The sequence below is a fragment of the Tetrao urogallus genome (assembly GCF_951394365.1).
Source record: "Tetrao urogallus genome assembly, chromosome: 19".
In the NCBI taxonomy this organism is placed as follows: Eukaryota; Metazoa; Chordata; class Aves; order Galliformes; family Phasianidae; genus Tetrao; species Tetrao urogallus.
In genome coordinates, this window is record NC_136832.1 from 4,684,073 (window position 1) to 4,706,112 (window position 22,040).

Sequence of the window (22,040 nt, forward strand, 5' to 3'; positions counted from 1 at the left end):
CTTCAGTATGAAACAGTTATCTCTGACAGATGAGATCCACTCTCTTATTTTTTGTAAAGCTGGAAGGAATGAGAGTGTTCCCACTTCCAGGTGGGACTGGAATGCAGTCTCCTGGTGATGTCTGCCAAAGCCTTGGGGAGAAGGCTTATGCCTGAACCGTTTGTGTTTTTAAATTCTGTTTTTTTCTGGGAAGGTTTCACTTACTTAATTACTACCATTCATTTAATTCACATCACAACAGTGCGTGAGGTCCCCAGCAAGGATAGAGGCTCAGATTTGGAAGAGGTTAAAAAAACAAGTTTCCAAATAAAGTACTGTTTGGGTAGGTCTTTGATAGCTACAAATCATAATCTTGAGGCTCCTTTGTACTTTATGAGCCTTATTATCCTGACTTCCCATCAGGCAGCCATGTACACGAAGGCTGTAACACTCACAGCCAGATGCCAGGCTTCTGCCTCAGGTACTCCTGGGTTTGACACAAACCCAGATTATGAAGCTTTCTGACCGTCTCTCCTTGAGCCACAAAACAAAGATTACACCTTCGTTTTCACCCCATGGAAATATGTCATGGAGTATGGCCAGGCTTCTGTTTTATTTCCCCGTGGAAACCTCAGGATTTAGTTGGGAAAACCAGAGGTTAATAAAGATGTGTTTCATTTAGAAATGTGAAGCTCAGGTGGAAGTGCTGGTGAGTCTGAGACACAGGAGGAGCAGCAATCCTGGCTCTGAAGGTGGCTGAGGACATCACCTCCAGGCACTCGAGATGCTGCACGCTGAGTCTGTTTAACGCCATGGGGGGAGAGTCGATGAATTGGATTGTTTTCCTAAACGATGATACTTTAATGAAAAACAACTTCTGTCCTTCAGCCGTAAGAGCTATTCCTATTCTTGAACTGTGAAGGAGGAGGAGTGAGCAGGAAAATGCCATATGAAATTGTGAAGCTAAATTCAGAGACAGTACGTTCTGGCCAACAAGGAAGATGTAACCATATATCACAGCATTCTGTTAATGAGGGTTCATTTTTAGCCCGACATGTCTGCAATGGAAAACCCTAACATTTAATTTTCATGGAGCTAGAATTGAAGCTGACTTTAACCTTAGTGTTCTCTCCACATAAGATTATTTTTTTCCACGGTGTAAATCTCTCTGCTCTAATAGCAATACAGGAGCCATCCCCTCGCCGTAATAAATGGGGGATGATGACTTATAACCCATTACATAGCATAATTCCAGACCACAAATGTGCAGCAGCCATTGTTGGGAATACAGTGCCTAAAAAGTATCTTTCCTTTAGTAAGAGATTTGTGAAAATAAACTGCCACGTATCAAGATCTCTGCATTTGTACTGAAGTGGTTTTAAAAGCATGAAGGTAAATATCCTTCCTTCATATCCATTAAAAATGGAAAAAAATCAATTTTTTTCCCAGCTGTATTAATGGCTTACATTGCTGTGGTGATTTAGGCACATATTTTTTTTGTTTTGGTTTCATAACACTTTTGAAAATGTGGGCTATAGTATTACAGTGATAGTTTTGCACTTTAAACCAAAGCAATCCCCTACTGAATGAGCTCTAAAGGACAACTCTTCTGTCCCTGTCACACTCAAGCACACTCTAAAACATTGCTTTCCCTCATCTGCAGAGATCCTCTGCATCAGTATAAACACAGGACCCAAAATGAGGGCAAAGGAGAATGGCAGAAGCTGCCACACACATTGATATGGATGGGAGAAAGCTGCAGAACAACACATTGTTAGCTGAGTCTCCATTTCATGCCCTGCAGAATGAAGGCACCGTCGCCTTCAAAGGAGGGCTCTGAGATTTGCCTCCCAAATGTGCTTAGGGGTTCTTGGATGGAAAATGCACAGGAATGGTAAAGTATCATCACACTATGACTGCCTGGAGAAATCAGGAATCCTAATGTTAATTAGAGCTGGGTGAATAATTCATAACAGATCATTTATTAAAAGAATGCTGCCACTTTTTTTCCTGTTTGCAAATTGTCCATAAGCAGATGGTGATTTTGCTGGATTGCGTTCATTATTCAAACCTATTTGCTTAATTATTCGGGGGAGGAAGCTCTGCTCTGTGCCTCATTCAGGAGGAGTTAGCTGGGCATATTTAATGGTCTGAATAACTGTAAGCACGTTAGCTTTCGTTGGACATATTGGTCAGCGGGTGTGTTCCTGCTCCAGACTGGATGCATTCACTTTTGTAACGGGAACTTCAGCACGAGGGGAGTCACCATCCCTGGAAGCATTCAAGAAACCAAGACATGCTCTAGTGGGCAATGGTGGACAGTTGGACTGGAGGATCTTAGAGGTCTTTTCCAACCTTAACGATTGTACGATTCTGTGTCTCCTTGAGCTCCCCATCTGTATGCCACATCAACCCACCGCCTCTCTGCTCACAACGTGCCTGGGTGTGGAATTATTCAGAAATGTTTAAATCAGAACAATTATTCCTGAATAGCTCTCTCTGTGAGCACTTATTCTATAATAAGAGTGCTGCGTACGTACCAGTTTAGTTTAATCCGCTTGAAAGTGATCTAAACCAAACAGGAGTAAGGCATGCCACCTGCAAGAGAAAAGACGCCGCAACATTTAAATTCACAGCCCATCTCTTGGGGTTTTTTTTTAAGCACAAAATACCATTTCTGGGTCAGAGAGGCTTCTGAACAGCAAAGAGGAAGCTGGAGGGTTGCAGCAGGGGAAGGATTACTCTGTAAATATCCCGTTGGATGTGTTGTTATAAAGAGAGGATATGTTGATGGGAACCTTGGGTCTGACCCCAAAGAGCCGTTCTGTGGTTATCCAAATGAATTCCTATGTGTACACACATGCTTTGCTGCAAGTGCTGCCTCTGCTTTGGGAACATGCAGCTCCTAACCCAGCAGTGCTCGGTGCACAGAGGGGTTAACGAGTCAGAAGCGTCACAGAGCAAGGGCAGAATTAGGACTGTACTCCAGCAACCCAACACAACACCTCCAAGCCTCCATTTCTAACCTCTGAATAAAAACGAAAGATAGCCTATCGAAACGCAGCTGGATAAATATTCCTTCTGCACCACAAACTGTTGCTTACAGCTAGTATTTTTTTGGGTAATGATCTGCTTTTAGATTTTCCCTGAGATGTATATTCCATCTCTTTGACACAGTCTCAGCCTTATCTCTGCTCATTTTTCCCCCTGTCCTTAAATCTCTTTCTTTACATTTAAAAGCACTCTTTCCCCAGCAGTTGCAGACTCATTGCTGTGCTCCTAGCATGCAGCTGAGCAGTTGTGGAGGCAGAGCAGGTGCTCGTGGTGCTCTCTGCACTCATACATAGCTGATGCTGACCTCCAGGACTACCAAGAGCAAAGAGTTATTAAAAAAAAAAAAAAAAAAGTGATGTTAAAAAGATAGATTTCATTTCCTCGGGCTCAGCAGGGTGCAGTCACTGATGAGTTTCTTCCAAGTGATCAAAGTTGTTGTATTTCAGGGGGATTCCCCAGTGGTTGGTGTGGTCCTGGCCAGACCTTACCTGCTTCAGGTTGGCGCCTGGCTTAACGTGGGGGAGAACTGTTGGACAGACACCTCAGCTAGAAAGAATTAAGTGCCCTTTCCTGCAGCACCAAATCTGCCCACATTCCCCAGCGAGGCCAGTGGGAGTGCGGATTGCAGCAGGGAAGGTGGGATGAAATTGGAGCAGGCTGGAAATGTGTAGGAGAAATGCTGGAAGTGCATGTACATAGCAGGAGACTTGGTGTGGTAGGAGTGGTCTGCCTGCACTGACCTTGCTGCAGCTGTGGGGAGGGGAAAAATTAAGAAGTGTACGGTAAGCACAGAGTGACTTTGCAATGCTTCTGCAGCAATCTTTACCAGAGAGGGGATTGAAAAAATACTGGGAGGTTGTATGAGTTAGAATAAAAGCTTTTCCATCATAAGTGATATTGAAATTAACAAATAAACTTAAAAGCAGCAAATTGTCAAAGTAATAGGAAGACACTGGCAATTACAGAGCACATGCCTTAATGTGGGACAGGGCCAAAATATGAGGTACAAGACAAGCCGTGCTGCTCAGAGAGCTCAGACAAGGGTCATGCATCACTACCAGCATCCAGCCCTGCCCCATCCCCAGCATCTCCTCCCCTCATTCCACACCACCCTCCTTCAGTCACCCGTTTGTATGGATTCTGATGTCTGCCTCTAGCACTTGCTGGTAGCTTTGGTCTTTCTGGCATCTTTGCAGTCTAGCAAAGGCTTGGAAAGAGTTTCATTCCAAGCCTTTGTGTGTTCTGGTGCTCTCATCCTCTTGCCCTGGAGGGGCACAGCACCAGGCTGGCTTCAGCTCTGAGCAGGGCACGGGACATGGTCACTGCTCAGGGATGAATGAGGTGGAAGAATGTTCAGACATACCCTGGCATCCCGTTGCTCAAGTTCCTACAAGCTCGCCCTATCCCTGTCTGTTCAGTGGGTAACAGAACCTGGAACACCAGAGCCCCACAGAGATGTTGGTGTAAAGCGATGCACAGCTTTGTGCCAACACTCTGTAAAGACAAAGTAATCCTCTCAGAGGCAGTGCACGTACTTGAGACAACACGTCCCCAAGGACAGCTTCAGCAGGGCCACTGCTTTCCCCATCTGCCTTTCCATCACGGTGTTTCCTGGGAGTTAAGCTGAAGTTCTGCAGGACACGTGCCAGCCTTCCTGCAACCAAGTCTATAAAGAACAGCAAACATTTCCCCTGTGCTTGTGTTTCCTGGGAAGGGTATGTTAATATAACCTGTCTTTATTATCCTATCTGAAAAGATATTTCATTTTATCAGCTTTTACTACACAATCTCAATAACTGGAACTTGTTTAAAGGCTCACTGCTCCAGGAAAATGCATTACATCTTGGCTTTTAAATCCGCCAGCTCCCATTTATTGGTATTAATAATACATTGGGAAAACTGTTCTCTTTATTTTATTTTAGTCTTCTGATTATTTTCTTTTTTTTTTTTTTTTTTCCAAGCAGTTCTAGAATAAAATATTTTTAAAAGAGAATGTTTTTAACTGCTTTTCCATATCCTACAGGTGACCACCCAATGCAAACTGCTCATAAGTCATTCGCAGGGCTTAGGAAGGGGGAAAGGCAAAAGGGAAAAAACAAAGAAGCAGCAAAACTGTTTCATAATCATTTATGAGCCCAAAGGGTCCAGGGAAAAACTTTTTAATAATGAAGGAAATACCTAAATTAGTTTCCATTTAAAGCTTAGGCGTCTCTAATTTATAAACGCTCCTTAAGCAGAGCCATGTTGATGAGGGCTGGAGTAATTACTCGCATAAGTGGAAATGCAAAACTTTGGTGCTTCCACGCAGTTCATTCTCCTTCTGTTAACTCCACTGAGCTTTTTTTAAGCTCAGCACACCCAGGGAATTGCTGCTGCATGTTTATGTATTTACTGGAGAAGATACTTCTTTTTTTTTTGTGCCAAGCCAGCACAGCTTTTTAATCTTTCACTGGTTTCAGCATTGCTATTGTGAAGGAGGCTACAACTCCTTCCCTTGGTGACACCGGTGTAAAATGGGCTGAAGTTGGTGGAATTTCTGCCCATGCAAAGCACAGCTCAGAGGATCTGATAACTCAGGATCACCCTCTGCTTACCTCCACCTCTCTCCTCCTGCTCTAATCAAAATGGGAGAGAGGAAGTTTGGCAAATAGCAATTTTTTTTTCCCCCTCCACTGTATGCTGTATAAATGCAATCCCTGCATTATTATATTGAAGCTGGGAACCTCTAAGCAATTACTTCCCAGCACATTAGTGTCCATGTACTAAATGCTAAAGTGTTTATTCAGTGCATTGCAGGATCAGGTTATTGCTGAGTCTGTCCATCACGCCAAGAAATTATTGCTATAAGTGCTTTAAGAGCATGGCCAGTACAATGGAGATATAACCAAGCTGAAGGACTGCAGTGCTCCTGCTCAATGTAGGGAGGTCAGGCATGTCTTTATTTAGACAGAAGGAAAAAAATGAAAAGGAGGCCACGAAAGCGTTCAGATCCACAAAATCTCATCATCAAAAGCACATTGCTGTAGGAACCAGAAGGAGGAAGAAAAAAAAAAGACACAAACAACTTTATACCGAAATTGAGTGGAAATTGGAATAGTGAAGGAAATATGCTTTCTTTTTCAATTCCAGATGCTCACGCAGTCTTTTGCCTGGGATTAAGAGGTCACTTATTGCAGCCTTAAAGGATAAGGACTGGGCTAGATAGGAGAATCAGCAGCTGTTTATTCTGTAAACGCTTGAATATGAATCACATCTTCCTTTTCAGAGCTTCGCTTATTACTTTTATTTACTGGGATAATATCAGGCGTCTAATTAATTCTTCCCACCTCTTTCAATTCTCAGTGTCTCAGTGCTTCAGCAAAGCTGGAACCCTTTAGAGCTTTCTATCTATTGAATGAAATATCCTTGTTTATAGGGATGGCTATGTCTTTATCTTTTCAGTTGAGATTGCCTTAAAATGTGCCGGTGCAGAACATACAGATAATGCCAGAGGAATAATCATTTCCCTTTTTTTTTTTTTTTTTTTTTGCATTTGGTTATCAACCAGTGGTTTATTTCTGTAATCATCTTTATCGGAGTCCTCGCTGCACAGGTGTTAATATTCGGGAATGATTTTTCTCTCTGTCAAAAGTTGGAAATATTGGCCCCAAGGAGACAAACCGAGATGCAGTGCTGGTGAGCAGCTGCTCAGAGTCACACAGACAGGGTGGGATGCAGCAGACCTAAAGGTGATGTTCAGAAAGTGATGTCTAACCCACAGGTACTTCTACTGATGCTTTTTGGGGTGACGGCCACTCTGGGGGCAGCTGCTTGGATGGAGCTGTGTGCAATGGATCCCAGCCCACAAATCTGGGTTCTGCTGCTGTGATGATGCCAAAGGACCTGATTTTGGCTAAAAAGCAAAATCCCTTTGCAATTTTCATCCCATTTCCATTACCATGTGCTAGAGGCAAGGTGGGAGGACAGCAGTGTCCTGGGGCACGGATGGCAATCAGCATTTCCCCGGGCTTGGAGCAGACTCCAGTGACTTCCACAGCAGAATGGAATAGAGCCAAGGGGCACCCTTTGCTCTCTAAACTCCTTGAAAGGAGGTTATGGTGAGATGGGGGTCAGCCTCTGCTCCCAGATGATAGCAATAGGATGAGAAGTGATGGCCTCACATTGCGCCAGAGGAGATTCAGGTTGGGTGTTTGGGAACATTTCATCTCAGAAAGAGCAGTGCTGCTCTGGCACAGCAGTTGGGGTCACTGTCTTTGGAGGTGTTCAAGAACCATGGAGATGTGGCACTGAGGGATGTGTCTGTGACACGGTGGGGTGGCTTGGGGTTGGACTTTGGGATCTTAGTGATCTTTCCTAACCTTCATCATCCTATGATTCTATGATTTAGATGGTCCTGTGTTGAGCCACCAGGAGTTGAACTCAATGATCCTTGTGGGTCCCTTTCAGCTCATCATATTCTGCAATTCTGCAAAACTCTGGGGTGGACACGACGAAGGATGGTGTGATTGGTGCTCACAGGGCACTCTGCTTTCCTGAACAGGGTACTGTGACCTTGAGTGAGCAGCACAGAGGTGACAGCTGTGTGTATTCTGACTGTAAGATCTTTAAGTTGAATTTCGTGTAATATTTGCACGTCCTGTCCTAGAAAGCTGCCACAACAGCCCTTATCTTGATGAGGGACTCAGTGTGCTGCCCTAGTGCACTGTAATAATAACATCATTAGAAAAATTCCTTCGTATCATGCAGCCCAAGGACAAATGAGATCTCCCTCTGTGCTAATTCAACACGGATTTTGTTTATTCTTGATTATTTTTGTTGGTGATGCTCTTATTACCGGAGTTGGTTCTGTTTGCTCACAGCACTCTCTCTGCTGTTAAAGCCTTTCTTTTGCATTTGACCTAAATGCTTCCAGTTTTTAAAACATTTGGGCAATTCCTCAGCAAATTGCTCCTCTTGGCTTTTAAACAAAGTTTCTTCCTCCTTATGCCTCTGGTACCAGCAAAATAGTAGCTCAGCAATAACAGCTTGCATTAACTTCGCAGCTAAAAGAGGTGCACAAGGGAACCATCCATTTCCTAAACATATCACAAGGAGTTCTGTGTTGATTGCACATTCATTATTGATAATTATTAATTATATTCTGGTTATTACAGTTCTCTCCTTTTATTGGCATGCCATGCATTTTACAGAGGCAAAAAAACCATTCGAAGAGAAATGGGTGACATTAGCTCAGCACAATGATTAATAACTTTATGATAATCATATCTATCCAATTATTGACCTCTGAAACACAAAAGTCCTATGCAAGCTTGTTCACACCGTGCACAGTACATGAGAAGATGATTTTGCCACAAAGATTGGGCCACATCTATAGCAGAAAGAGGAAGATGACAATTAGTCCCCATTAATTAGTGGAGGTTGGCTGGGCTTGGGCCAGCCAGACTTTTGCAAAGTGAATTTATGTTTGGATTCTCAAGGGAATCTAAGGATAGGCCTAAGCATGCATAGCCAACTGGGCTTGCACACACACAGGCTCGATGCCCAAGAAATGCCAAGTAATGAAAATCCTATCCCTACCCTCATGTTGACAGTTTGTTGGCCAAACTGGAGTCACCTCTGAAAATCTGCTCCTTTGAGCACATTAGCCCAGGACCCAACATGGGAGCACATCATCAACCCTTGGGTTGGATTGCTTCCAGTGTAACTCCTTCTTCTCCAGCTGCCCAGGGCACTGCCATCCTGATACTGACAGATGTGCTCTCATGAATGGTGCCACGTGAGGTTTATTTTACACCAGCATCCAAACCCTCTCCCTAACGTGTCTGTCACCCCAGCTGTGCCAAGCCTGTATCAGTTTTGATTTCCAGCCTCGGTGTTATATGAATGTACAGTAAGTAGCCTCTTGGTGGAAATGCAGATAGCTTCCAAAATCTGTATTCCAACCTCGAGATAACAAAAAAATACGTTTCACATCTTGAGGAAACAGGGTGACAGTAAGGGAGGAGGTGAGGATATGCACAAGTGAGTAACCCCACCTCTCTGCTCAGAATTTGTGCATTTCCAGGCAGGATGACACAACTGGGGTGATGGAAATGTCCCATTTCCAGAGAGGGGACGGGAGGGAGGCGACCCCTGCACAGGGCTGGATTGATTTTCCTCTGTGGAAGCAATCGCTATTCCGAGGTGGCAAAAATAAATAATAATAAATGAGTAATAAACACCCCATTTGAATCTTTAAATGAATATTGGATTTTAATTATAAAGGTTTAATTTTCAGAATGGAAAAGCTACTTTTGCACAATTACCGCATGCAACTTTTAATTAACTTTCAAGAACTTTTTCTTACTTAAAGAAATCTAATTAATAATACTTAGGGAACTGTTAGCATAAAATAATTCACGGCAAGGGGCAGAGAAATATAAAACAAATATATTTTGTACAAAATTACTTGGGAGAAAGAGACTTGCCAATTCTGAAAACAAAAGCCAAATCTTCCAGCTTTCAGCTTTCCTAGTTCTGGTCTAGAAGGAGATTTTTTGATGAATGAAAGCATGGGAAAGACACCAGGATCACAGGATTTAGGACAGAAAATACTGTTATGTTAATCTGTGTTAGACTAGAAGAGATGATCTGTTTGAAATACCAAAGGTTTCTGTACTTGGGGCAAAAATGGCGCTGGAAGATAAGACAGGGAGGTCATAGAATCATAGAATCCTTAAAATTGGAAGAGTCCTTAAAGGTCCAACTCCCCTGCAATGAACGGGGACAAGCACAGCTAGATTAGGCTGCCCAGGTCTTGATCCAGCCTCGCATTGAAAGTCTTCAGGAACGGGGGTATCAACCACATCTCTGGGCAACCTGTGCCAGTGCTTCACCACCCTCACTGTAAAAGACTTATTCCTTACATCCAACCTAAATCTCCCCTCTTTAATCTTGAAGCCATTTCCCCTTATTCTATCACCGCAGACCCTGCTAAAGGGTCTGTCCCCTTCTTTCCTGTAGCTCCCCTTTAGATACTGACAGGCTGCTATCAGGTCACCTTACAGCCTTTTCTTCTCCATCTGCACAGCCCCAGCTCTCAGCCTGTCCTCACAGGGAGGCGTTCCATCCCTTGGATCATTTCTGTTGCACTCCAACAGATCCATGTCTCTCCTGTACTGAGGACTCCACATCTGGACTCAGCGCTCCAGCACAGAGCAGAGGGGCAGATCCCCTCCCTCACCCTGCTGGACACATTTCTTTCCATGCAGCCCAGGGTATGGTTGGCTCTCTGGGCTGTGAAGGCACACTACTGGCTCATGTCCAGCCTCCCATCCATCAGTACCCCTTGGTCTTTTTCAGCAGGACTGAGTTCAATCCTTTCATCTTCAGCTTGTATTGGCAGTGGGGGTTAAGTGAGGTGCTGGATAGGCACTATGTTTGGGTCTGTAAGTACAAAAAATGAGTAGACTGGGATCAAAGGGGCTCACATTTGGAGCAGAAATGGATTCCTGTAAGAACCAAACAGGAAAATAAGGCAGGGGTGCAAGGGCACGAGGCAGTAAAACTTGTTGCTCCACTGATTGAACACAAGCTCCTTTTCCTAATCTGATCAATATAGCTGAAAAAAGAAATCAGTGAGCAGGAGCAAGGGACCTGCTTCCTATGTGCACAACAGTGGCTTCAAATTCACCTTGCTGACCACCACATGGCTCTGTGCATGGCTCTGCAGCAACTGTGGGCAGCATTCAGCTACACCTGGAGCAGAAACAGTAAGACCTTGGACTGAGGACCTGCCTGATAACCTCAAGGGCAGCTCAAGAACATGAAGCATCTTTACTGACTATATACCATGTCGGTTATTGCTTGGTACTGGTTGTACTGGTGGGACTCCATGGCCTTCGGCTAGAATCCTATCAGTCAAGTCCTATGACCAGAAAAGGGAGAAGGGTAAAGGAAGAAAAGGGATGAAAAGCATTGATTGGGGCAAATTCACAAAAATTTTTGTGGTCCGGAGCCCCTGAGTCTGCAGGGCATGTGCTGGACTGCACCTACCTCTGCTGATCCGATGGAAAGGTGGTGCTGTGCTCTGGAGCTATGAAAACATGTCACAAAATGTTCTCCTTTTGTATTCCAAGTAATTTTACTCTGCAAGAAAAAACACCCTAAGCTGTTGAAAAACAACCACCACAACAACAGAAAAAAAAAAGAAAAAAAAGAAAGAATAACACCCAAACGAGTTTAGATTCTCATATCCCTGCTAGGATGTTCCTAATATAACCACCAAACACAGTTCTTAAGCCCATATTTATTACTATACAAATCTAGTTTAAAAACAGCTCTACAGGGGTTTGTGCTGAGCTGTAGCACTAGATCAGAGTGAAAAGGACATCTTATTCCAGGCAGAACTGCAATGCTGCACTGACCTCCAGTGGAATTTGAGGAGATGTTCCCATTCGAGGCTTTGCAGGTTTGGAGCCAGGATTTGCCTTGTTTTAGGATTTTAGATTCCTATGGGATCGGCACACTCATAGCAGATTGCTGTGTATTTTAGGGTAGTTACAGTAAAATACAATAAAATTGTTTATTTGGAAAAACTATTTCCAGCATAAGTCAAATTTAGATTTAAATATGCAGGTATTAAATGAAGTTTCTCAATATCATTCAGCTTGAGGGATTTTTCATTGATCCAAGACGATGCATCGAATTTTCCTCCATTTTTCCATTGCTGATTAAAACAAAAAAAAAAGTAATCGTAATTTACCCATCAGAAAACCCTGAGTTTCAGCTTGGCCACCTAGCCAAGACGCTCCAATGGCAGTCACTTCCTGCCTTGTCCTATCAGCAGGAGATATTCAAGGTCAGACCAAGGTGACCAAATGGCAGAGCAGCATTTCCCAACCTGCACGAGTGATGCACTGCCCCGATCACACCGTAGAGCAGCTCCATGTGACAGTGCATCCTTTCATGTCCTGATCAAAGAAAAAGAGCTCAACCTGCTCAGATTCCTCTGGAATTGAGCAGTCCCAAGGTCAGCTGAAGGAGATGTTGGTACCTATTGTATGGTCATCTCCAGGCTTGGCTTTGGTGCTGGGAGCTGAATGCACACCACACAAAGCAGCTTTCACTGAGGCAAATATCTCCTGGTCTGAATATTAGAAAATCAGTTCAGCTTCCATTTTAAAAGATAACCTTTACTGAAAATGATCCCTTTCCCCTGAAACAGCTAGAGGGCCATTCCAGGTTGTTCAGGAGTTTTCTCTGAAGAGCAATTAGAGAACTATTGTTCAAAGTGCGCTCAAGGAGGAGGCAATGAGGACTTCAGAGGAAAGAGGCAGAGATTGATAAAGCCACTCTAGAAACAAGCGGGTGGGAGTCAGACCGACAAGGAGACCTGAAAGGAGAACAGCAGAAAGGAAGGCAGTTTTATTCTTATTCTTTTTTTTTTTTTTTTTTCTTTAAAGCAAGATAAAAAAAAATATTTACATCGAAGTGAATACGATCTCTCATCTATTTAGAATTGGGGTTATTTTAAACTTTTTTTCTCTGCCATTCATTCTAACCATCCTTGAATCATTGGCCACACGTGAAATCAAAATCACAGCTGGGGAAGTTGACGAGTTTGGTTTCTTGGAAATGCAGTTCTGATGTTTCACATGGAAGCATTCAGATACAAACATGTCTCAGGAAGATTGACGGCAAGGAAAACGTCAGCTGAAATGGTTAAATTTTGGCAAAATTATAATTAACTGACAACAGTGTCTTAATAATGAGAGGTATCAGGCAACTTTAATAACTGCAGATGCCACTCTTCTGCATAATTTATCAAGAGAATGATTTAGAATGTATGCCAAACTCTTGAACTACATACTGACTGTGGATCTGCTGGAGACTGATCCACCTGCGATGGAGTCTTTGCAGGATTTCTTCCCATTAGCATTATGAAGGCTGCTCCAAGAATAACACCTTCCATTTTATGATGTTGGCCCAAAACATCGGAGGAGGATGTTGGTGGTGTGGAAGTAGAGTTTGAAGCTTCCCACCAATATTCCATCACATTTTTTTGCTGAGTGGCAACAGATGACAGCAGAGTGGCAGTCTGACAGAATGGCATCTGACGTGGAAGCTTGTATGAAGCAAGGTGTGGAAGGAAGTGAATTCCTCCACACAAAAAACATAGCACCCATTAACATTCATCAACATTTGCTGAATATTTATGGAGACCAAACAGTGGATGTGTAGCAGAAATGCAAAGTCACGGCTTGTAGCAGTGATTGAGCACCTGGTGGAAAGGCAGGGCCAACCCAGGGGATCTCAGGTGCATGCAATGCTTCTGAGTGACTGGAAGGGCTGGAGCCAGGATCTACTCCTTCCCAGAGCTCATTTAAAGGTTGGCAGTGGAGGCAAAGGGGTCTTGATGGAGATCCCTGCATACTCAAGGCCTTCTGAAGGGAAGCAGCTTCTTTCCTTTATTTCTGTAGCTGTTGTATTTGAGTAAGTCCTCACTTGTTGTACCTTAGGACCTTGCTGCTCTGCTGTCATTGCTGAGCTTTCCGTTGCATTATAGGATGTTAGCACGGAGAGGCAGTGAGTGGTGTGTTTCCAGCAGTGGTGAGAGTCGGTTGCTTCTGCTGGTGCAGAGCATGGCCTGCAGTCTCTTGTTCATTGCTGGTGAAAACACACAGTTAACAGTGATGACTATGTTGAAAAACTGTTTTGTAGATGAGAATTTGCTCAATCAAACAGCATTACTGTGCTCTTTGTAGCTGTTGTGATTTCCATGTAAGTTAATGGGAGGCATTACTTTTGGAGCAAGCCACGTGCGAAAGGGATACAGAACTTTATATTCGATTTCTTGATACTAATATTATCACAGAGGAAACAAGCAATGCCTAGTGGATGGGGAGATGCTGTGTGTGCAGTATGCTGTGTGTTTCCTGGGACTTCTTTTGGTCAGCAGGCAGTTGGTGGTTTTTGTTATTGCTGTGGGGTCAGCCCAGCTGTGGCTTTACATAGAAATTATGGTATGGCTGAAGCAGGGCCCTCAGAATGGGAAATGTTTCTCCTCCTGATCTGTTGCCACTCTTCCAGCCACTGCTTGCAGGCTCATTGTAATGCAGCAAGCGTCACAGGTTTATATAATCTATCATATCTTAATTAAAAGGTCTGCAGCTTTCATTTGGACTTTGCTCATTTTGTTTTTGTATTACCAAACCGAAGCGATTGGACACTATTGAAAAAACATGTCTCGATGGCATTGAACCAAGACTCCTGACAAAAAAATGCTGGCAGAGAACTTCACAAGTATGACTGTTCATCATGCTTCGCAGAAGTTAGCTATTTCAAAATGTCAGAATCTTCTCCACAGACCAGAAATTCCTGTTCCTTCCTGTCTCTATTATAAAGTGCCTCAGCCCACACCCCCCACATCCAAATGCTCCGGCATCGAGTCTGCAGGAATGCGTGCATCAGCAAGACGCGCCAAGAGCTCCTGAAAGGATAAACAAAGTTACTCAAATTATTCTTACAAAGCAGAAAAATATGGATGTAATTTTATGAAATTACTTGCTGAGTGTTGCACAATGAAACGAGCCCTCTAGCCCAGGTATATAACGTCCCAGTTATGCAAACCCCGGATTCATTAACCCCACTTTGTCATCCTGCATACGGGGGTACTGCTGTAGTTCCTCTGACCCCACGCATCACGTGGCACTACTTTTTAGTTCACTGTGGAAAATTGCTTAGACATTTAATGGGTCAATTAATGAGACGTTGGTTGTGAAACTGGGATGGCTAAGCTAGAAGTGCTTTCTTGCTCTCTCTCAAAAAAAAAATATATTTTGAATAAGATAACCTGCTTTACTATGTTGAAATCCGAACTGCATTTCTGTCCCATGTATCAGTTATCACTGTTGGACTGAAAAATAGAATATACTGTGTTGTCGGTAGACTTACAGAACTGTTTGAGTTGGAAGGGACCTTTGGCCATCTGGTCCCACTCCCTGAAGTGCAGAGGGACACCCACAGCTCCATCAGTGCTCAGAGCCCCGTCCAGATCTGACCTTGCGGCTCTCATCAATGGCATCTTATCTGTTTGCCATCTTTGCATCCAAGGGTGGAGATCTTTAAGAGATCTCAGGCCCTCAGACAGCATCATGCAGGCAGCCCTCTGCAGCCTCACAAAGCACTTCTAGGAACAGCAGAAGCATTCGTGGCTGTGGTGACCTACAGTCAAACAGCAAAGGCTGTTAGTAGAAACTAAATTTCACATGCAGTCACATCAGGAGTCGAAAGGATTAGATCACCTCATCAAAGAGCTAAAACAATATCCTGCCTCATACACCCGATCAGGAGCAATCAGCAGAGCTCTAAATTTTGTGTCTGCTTATAACGAACTGCCTATAAACAAGCTGCAGACCTAGGCAGGAACTTCAGATAACAAATGAATTTGAGCAAATCTCAGCAACAGCTCCTGGACAACTTGCAAACAGAGAGGAAACTAAATTAATCAGATAAATGATTTGCTCAGCTCTGGTGGAAAATGTCAAACACTTCAAAACTAACCTTTTGGATTGCTCTTCCTGGATCTATTTAAGATTTCTGCCTTTTGCATTTGTCAACAGAGCAAGGAAATAAGTGTGCTTCAATAAGGGCGATGTGCCACTCACAGCACACAGTGCTGGCCCTGTACTGATCAAATCCCTTCCTTTCTGTGAGCACATCTGATGCAGTTGCACCAAAGTGAGTGCTTTGCTGAATGGGAACATGGGTTCCTTGCTTGGCACACAGCCTTTTGCTGCTGTGTGTGTGGAGATGGCTTCACCATGAGCACGGGTGGGAGGCCCAACTTTACACCATGCATGGGGACACCTCGTTACACAGCATAGCAGCCTTGCTCTGCCACGTATTGATCAGGCAGAGGTGCATTCGGTGCAGAGATGTCTCTTAGCTGGTTGAAGTACAGGGCGTTTGATGTTTATTGTGTTCTCAAAGTCTGTTATCAGCAGGTTTGAAGTTTGTTGCTATCTCCCAGCTTCTTAGACTAATCACTGTAATGAAGGCATTGAACGGAGCCCTTCTCAGGTGGCATTTACCATTGTTTGCTGCAGATAACATAAAGCTTTCTGATTACAGTCGGCTTTTATCACTTCAGAGCAAATCTACTCTACTGAAATGTGCTAATAAAACCCACGGAAGCAACAAACTGGAAAGAAGTGTTACAGCAATAAAGGAACATGAGGGAAAATGTACGGCTTTTGCCGCTGTTATCATTTTCAATTTATTAAGATCTAACCATTTTTGTAATACAGAGCTATTGCTGGGGGTTAATTTAATCTTCTATAATACCAGGTTCGGGTCAGTTTTCAGTGTCAATTTGGATGCAATGCATATTTTTGCGTTAGAACCAGAGAAACACCCTCCACGGCCCCATGACCATATGCTTTCAACAATCCGAGCATAAATGCCCAGCACTTCACACGTCTGTTTTATGAGATTAGCTCCAGCCCTTAAACACACAAATACCATCAAAAGCACCTGACGTCACGGCTCCAAGGACGAGCAGCTCCTGGATGCGACGCAGTGGTGCTGAGTTATGAGCTGGAGCCATCCATTGCTGCCCTCAGCCAACCACCATGTATTTATCTGCTGCCTTTCTCTCTAAATGGTCTCAGAAGCAGATTAGAAAACTGCTGGGCTAAATCTTGAGTTCTTCATTCCATCTGAACTGAAGACGGCAGTTCTGTGTGTAGAAGGGCAATGTAAAATCCAGTAAAGGTTTTATGCTGCCACTAGGGAGGCTAAAGACAGCAGCCCAGCAATGTACATAAAGCACAGAGGGGAAAATGGGATCTGAATACTTGGGCCAAAAGAGATGTGGGACAATCAGTGTCCTCCATGTCTGTGCATGGGAGACGGGATATTAATTATTGAGAACTCTTCTCCATAATCCCACTGTGCAAATAACATCAAACCATGTGCTGCATGAGGATGCTGAAAGGTTAGGATTTCAGTATGCCTTTCTATTCAGGTCATCTGCAAATCGAGGGCATTGAATTCTTCTGCATCACACCTCCCTGATGGTTTCCTGGTTCAGTCCAGCTGTCCCATGATTTCTTGTGTTGGTGTCTTTCCTGCTTTTTCCCTTTTTATGTGCTTCTGTGCAGCTAAAGCCATTCACTTCACCAAAATGGCTAAAGAGGAGAAGCACTTTAGCAGAGCGCTTTTTCCTTCTTTGGAGCTGCATGGGCCTCTATGAGTGCTGTGTAGAAAGAAACACCAAGTCCAGAAGCTTCATCTGTTGCAGTGCTGCCCTGTGTGCTTGCATACACTCAAAGCACGGAGTGCTCATTCTGTTCCAGTCCTTATTCAATCTCCACTTATGTTCAAGTTGCTCATGAACTCCATGCTCAGCCTGATGGAACTGGCTCCCTCCTAATGGAGCAGCTGGAGAAACTGAATCTTCAAAGGATTTAGTGATGAGTGATTTAGTGAGGTCATATAGGACTGAATGGACAGAGGCTGAATTTAAATCTGAAGAACTCATGTTCTTCTGCTGCTTTCTCTGGACTCCGATGAGGGGCTGAAACAGGGTGCTAGGGATATTACATCTACGAAATGGTAAGACAACATATCTTCAGCATTTGTGCCAAAACCACTGCACAGGGATCACAGGAGGCTCTGGAATTTCAGAAAAGCCATGTAACATCCCAGTGGGAATTAATGAGACTCTCAGGTCAGTGGCTAATTAGGGGTTCCAAGCTCTACAGAGGACTTGGGATGAAGGAGGGTGCAGAACTGCAGCAGAGCAGAGTGTGTGTAGGTATGTACCCCCCTCCCTCCCCACTAGAGCTTATGCACATGACACAAGCATCCATGGCCCTGTTCTATTTAATCCCAGGAAATTCTGCAGGATGTCATTTGTGTGGCTGGTGTGATAAGGGATAATGTACTGTGCAAGGCTGAACCAAGTTACATTGGATTGCATTACACAGAAGTACAGCGAGGAAAATACCAATCATCTGTGAATCACAGTGATTGAGGCTGGGAGAGACTGTGAAACTGCAGCACCTTTGAATGCTCTGCCTGTGAGGTTTGGTGTCTTGTTTAGAGCACGCTGAGAGGCATTGCTTGCTGCTGAATCAAGATTTCCTCTTAAACTCACTCCAGCAGCTTCCCCGTGTTTGCCTCGAGCCACCACTCAAATAGCAGAGCTTGCTCCTGATGGAACAATGTTATCTGCTGCGAGATCCTCAGCTGGACTCGGATGGGATGGGTGGCAGCTGAGGAAGCCAAGGTACAGGCACAGCATGGACAACAAGGCAGGGATTGCCAGAGTTTGCTCACCCTCAGCCCTGTGCTGCAGAATTGCACGTGGGAGGGGATGGGGCAGAGCGGTGGGACAGCTGTGTCCCCTCATTCCGCAGCAAGGAGTCGCGTTGTGAGCAGCTAATGAGATCAGTGTAAATGGGAGTACCAAGTTATACAACATACACATGCCCTTCACCCAGTGACGGACACCTTCTGCTACAGTTTATTTTTCTAGCAATCATCAGTTGCACTAATAATAATTAAATCTCAGAAGCTGTAATGAATAATACATAGCAGCATTCTGTTAGCAAAACAAAAACACTTTAAAAGATTTTCTCCTAAGCTAACATCAGTGCTTATTTTTTTGCAATTATCTTTTTTTTTAATGTATTAAGCACCTTTAAAGTTTGCTGTATTGAAATATAGTACTGAGTCACTGATGCACAAAAATCCTGGAAGCAATTTAAAGGAACAAGGCACTGTTATGGTGATAGTTTCCATTTGCGTGTAGCCAGCAAAGGAGCAGCAGTCACACTTGAGCTCCTACAATGGACAGGAGAGAAGGGACAGGGGAGGCTGAGCAACACAGGGACTCAGTCCTTCTGCACATGGATTAGGGATGAAGTTCACCTCTTCCCAAAGTTAGGCATCCAGGTGAGGATGGTCAGTGAGTCAAAGCCAAGGAGGGGGCAGCAGTGCAGAGAGCAGCTCCTGCCAACATGCATAGACACCCAGGACTGGTTCAGTAGCCTAAGGGTAGAAGTGATTTAAGCTTTGTTTCTCCTGGGCTAGGGTTTGATAAAGGCAGCTTCCAAGCACAAATATGTGCTGTATGGCACAAGCCCTGCTGCTGTTGCAGTCTCACAAGTGAATAAAAGTTCTTTTGGTGAAAGAGCATCCTCTGCTCCTGCAATTGCCAATGATGTGCTCTTCCCTTTTCATGATGTGTTTGCAGAGCTGGAAGGGAAAAATAACCATGTCAAATGCCCCTACCCACACCACTGTGTAATGATTTGGTCACTCTCAGGATCGTGACTTAAAAAAGAGTGTGTAATGCCATCATTACTCAAGGGCTAGAGGGGCTGAAGATGTTGGGTATGGTAGATCAGGTCCTGAAAGGGGATTTGCATCTATTCCCCCAGCTGCATTGAACAATCAGGCACCACAAAGTTATGTGATGACATGCATGCATGTTACAGCTGAACTCAGATTAATATATTGTCCAGTACACACTATAAGTAGCCATTATGTAATCATAGAATGGCCTCGGTTGAAAAGGACCGTAATGATCATTGAGTTTCAACCCCCCTGCTATGTGCAATGGAAGATAGCTGACTTTATTTTCTTCTCAAGCACTGACAGGGTCACATACCTTCAGTGCATGTGAACGTCCTACCATTTTACAAGTTGACATTATCCCAGTTCTCAGCAATCACTACAGTCAGGTGCTACAAGGGTGACAAGCCTTGTTCCATGTCCAATGTCAGTCACTCAAAGGTCAAGCAGCAAAGTCCAGGAGCAACTGGTTTGCTCAGTAGCTCTGCCTGCAGAAGACAGGAATGTCATTTGCATAGACAGGGGTGGATATGGAGCAAAAAGTTCCCTCTGGTGCAGGAATAGTGTGAAGCTGAGCTGTGAGGGGAGGATCAGGTGTGGGATGGGGAAAGGCTCTGCTCCACAGGGTAGTGAGCATGGTACAGGCTCCAGGGGTTGTGCTCAATGACTCCTGTATGTCCCTACCAACTCAAGATACTCTGAGGTTCTTTGGAGCTAGCAAAAAATGAATTTCAGAGCTAGGTGACCTTACATAGCATGCTCAGAAAGTTCTCTGCAGTGGAAGGGTTCTGATTTCTGGAGACTCTGAATCTGAGCCATGCTAACAGGGAGTTTCACAGAAAGCCAGCCAAAAGAAAAGCATACTGTGGAACTGATCTGAAGAGCAGAGACTTTTTTCTTTCCCTATGATACTGGATCAGACAATGGAATCACCTACCAAAAGGAGCAGCTTGTTTAATCAGTATAATCAGATATCACAGGGATAAGCATAAGATAAATAGCTCGATACCTCAGCTACGAGCGCTGCATAAATAACGCAATACCTTTAGCAATGAGCTCAACATAAATAACCCAATACCACAGCAGCGTGCTCAGTATAAATAATCCAATACCACGGTGATTAGCTTAGCATGAATGCTGCGATACCACAGCAATTAGCCTGGCATAAATAACCCAAAATCCCAGCAATCAGCATGGCTTGAATAATCGAATCCCATACCAACAAGCATGGCACTGCTAACAGAGAGAGGAGGCAGCCCTGGGATGTGGTTATTAATGAGGTGGAGTTTTGTATGGCAATAGGAGCTTTGGAGAACTCCTTGCTCTTCCCATGCCTCCAGATGGGTTGTGCCCTGCAGCTACCCAGGAACCAGGTCTGTGGACTGAGCAGAGCATGTCTGGACAGGAGGAAAACCAGTGGGAGCAATGAGTCGACTTCTGGGTCTCCGTTTGTGCTTCTCAGGGTGCTCACTGTGATGCCACCATGGGCCTGGCCCCACTGGTCCTCTCACATCCCCCCCATGCTGAGCATCTTGGCAGCATTACCAGGAGTCCATTTAGCGCCTGAGTGCTGAATTTCTGTGTGAGTCACAAATACATCTTTTATGCACTCTTAAAAAGCAGAAGCGTAATTACTAAGGTCAATATATAATGTTTATTTCCTTTATAATAGACATTATAATTTCACTTTAGGGAAAAGGAACTGTATGCATAAAAATAATGACAAATATTAAAGTCACCAAAATAATGGAACCAGATCACTCTACTAATCCTAAATTTAAATGCATTAACGATCCTGTAACATTAAAGGTCTGATAAGCCAAATTAGGTTTCTTGTAAGCATAATTAATCTTCTTTTTCAATGAAGATATTACAAGGGAGTTAATTTGAATCCCAAAGGCATTTCTAAAATTGAATTATATAGATAAAGCAAATATTTGACCTTTTACTGATAATTACTACAAAAAAATCAACATGCAAATGAGGCTTATGAAAACTGCTGCTGAAAATGGTATTGGGGCATTGAAATCCATAGAATAAAAAAATAATCATTTAAGGATTGGAAGCACAGGTAGCCCCTACATCTGTAATTTGGAGGCATTAAATTAGCCTGTGTTTGTTAGCAAATAACTGAATGGAATGCAATCTAGCTGATTATATCAAACACACAGATTATCCGGTTTCATTTGTAGGTCAGTAAGCTTACATGTTTTGGTCCACCTTCTCTTCTGACATGTTTTGTAGTGTCGTTGGGTGATGGCAATATTCATGGATTTAAGTTACTCTCTGGCTGGGAGGTGCTATTTCATAGCACTGATCAGGGTGCTTTCTAGAAAATCTTGATTCGGTCAATAAAAACAGAACAAAATCAAGAGACTCCTTGCTGGATGGGTTTAGGCAGGATTCAGGTGCCAAAAGGTCTCTGGTGCTGAGCATGGTGCCCAGGCTGGGGATGGAATGAGGGATCAAACAACAAGCCATCAAACAAGTGACAGGATCACCTGAGGAAAGCCTTCTTTGGTCAAGGTTTTGCATTAAAATGGAAGTTACTAATGACAAGGGTAACGCTTCCATGCATTCCCACAGCACCTTGTAAGGGGCACTGGTCTCCAGGTAGTGCAATTGGATATTCAGGGCTAGTTCTCTGAAATTGGACATTTAAT